General features: G+C 45.2%; 1 protein-coding gene across 2 annotated transcripts in view; it reads right to left on the bottom strand.

Moving 5' to 3' along the window:
• Nucleotides 1-2,104, bottom strand: part of Gsap (gamma-secretase activating protein) — a 100,110-nt gene that overhangs the window by 74,683 nt on the left and 23,323 nt on the right. The window lies entirely within an intron of this gene.

Genomic DNA, 2,104 nt, shown 5'->3' with positions numbered 1-2,104 from the left:
TGTGTGTGTGTGGTATGTGTGTCTGTGTGTGTGTTGTGTGTGTTGTGTGTGTTATGTGTGTTTGTGTGATGTGTGTGTTGTGTATGTCTGTGTGTGTGTGGTATGTGTGTGTGGTATGTGTGTCTGTGTGTGTGTTGTTTGTGTGTGTGGTATGTGTGTGTGGTATGTGTGTGTGTGGTATGTGTGTGTGTGGTATGTGTGTCTGTGTGTGTTGTGTGTGTGTGTGTGTGGTATGTGTGTCTGTGTGTGTTGTGTGTGTATGTTATGTGTGTCTGTGTGTTGTCTGTGTTGTGTATGTGTGTGTGTGTGAGAGAGAGAGACAGAGAGAGAGAGAGCATGTGAGTGTGTGAGCCCCATTGCCCCCTTTCCTCAGAATCATCCCTTTACAGACTGGAAGTGGAGAACATTTTCCCTTCTGCTTCCTGATTCCCACTAACAGTCTGCCTACTCAGCTTGATTCCCACTTGTACTCCCAGGCTGTAAAGCAGAAAACAGATTCTCCCAATGATCCTGAGCCAAGGCAAGACATAGGTGGAGAAGCTGAGGAGGAACAGTCTGGACTTACGCATGGTCGTTACTTGGTGGTCGAGATAAAACGGTGAGTTGGGATACAAGCTACTTGGTAAGCATGATAACTAATAATATTCAGCCTAATGTCTTTAAAGGTTCAAGCAAGGAATCTTACCCAAGACTGGGCAAGCATATCTGAGTAGGATTTAATTTAATTTTAATTTTAAATAACACTTTGAAATTGATCTGGAACTGTACTTTATAACACATACGCAATTGACTATTGACAGTGAGGAATAAATGATAAATACCAAGTAAAAATTACAGTTGCTCTGACTTTGACCAGAATAAAAAGATTTTTTTCTCAGACTAGAGGTAGCAAGGAATAAGAAGAAGCAGACGACGCACAGCCCAGATCGCAGGCGTGTGGCTTGGCCTCACCAGCTGCACAGCTACAGCCATAGTCTTGTCTACCCAGGACACCGGAGTACATCAGATCAGCCCCGAATCTTATTTTGTTCGAACACTTGTTTGGGGATCCGCATACTAGTATTCTAAATCACATCCCACATAACCGGTCCAGTTCCATCCCTAGAGATGACCACTGTCTCAAATGCTAAGGTTTAGAGAAACAGAGGCAGCCAGCAGGGACAGGGGGACGGGTGACCGTAGTTCTCAGTATATCATGGCAAGGTGAAAGTATGAAAGAGCAATGAGACCTCAGAGAAAACATCTAGCCCACCAGTATCTCACAAAAGCTCTTCCCAGGCTCAGCTCCAAGTCTCCTGCCTCTGTAAGATGTGGGGAGATGTTTGTCCTCAGAAGCCCAAGACAGCCTCGTGACACTCAAGTGGAAAGTATGTACAAAGGGTTTTCCCATCACACGCAACCACAGAATACATCCAAGTAGGAACTCTGCTAACAAAAGAAGGAATCTAAGTGCCAAATAAACAGAGCAGAGGGAAAGCACCTGGGAGCACAGCAGTAAGGGGCCAGAATCAGACCCGCTGGACCAGAGTTGCCTCAGCCCACACCAATGGTTATCATTGCTGGAGCAGAGTCTTAAAGACTAGTTGAGTTGACTTTTATAAGTTAGATCTTTACATAAAAGTCCAGAGTCCTCAACAAATTGCAAAGCTGGATCCAGTGGAATCAACTGCCCTTTACAGCAACAGAAATCTAAAGCTAAGTAGTGGCTCATCCTTTTATGTCTCCCACAGGTCAAGACCCTGTACCCATCTCTAGTCCTTATAGCTGCATTCAGCCTGGGGATGGCCAAGTAGGGTAAGCTGGCTGGCCAGTAAGCCCCAGGTACGGCCTGTGTCCTCCTCTATAGCACTAAGATTACAAGTGTGTATCTGACTGTTTTTATGTTGATTTTTTTAGATAACACTCAGGTTCCCGTGCTTGCATAGCAAACACTTCATGGGTTAAGCTATGCCCCAAGCCTGGCACTTCATTTTTCATACACTGAATCTATTTATTTCTATGGCCTCTGGTCACTGAATACTTGAAGTCTGGTGCTAGGTTGAAAGTGCCAAGAAGACAGGCCCCTCACCTCTTACAGACACTGTATCTCCTCCAGCACACAGGC

The sequence above is a fragment of the Mus pahari genome, chromosome 2 (assembly GCF_900095145.1).
Source record: "Mus pahari chromosome 2, PAHARI_EIJ_v1.1, whole genome shotgun sequence".
Classification (NCBI taxonomy): Eukaryota; Metazoa; Chordata; class Mammalia; order Rodentia; family Muridae; genus Mus; species Mus pahari.
Note: the sequence above shows the minus strand (reverse complement) of the source record. Positions and strands in the feature narration are given on the sequence as shown.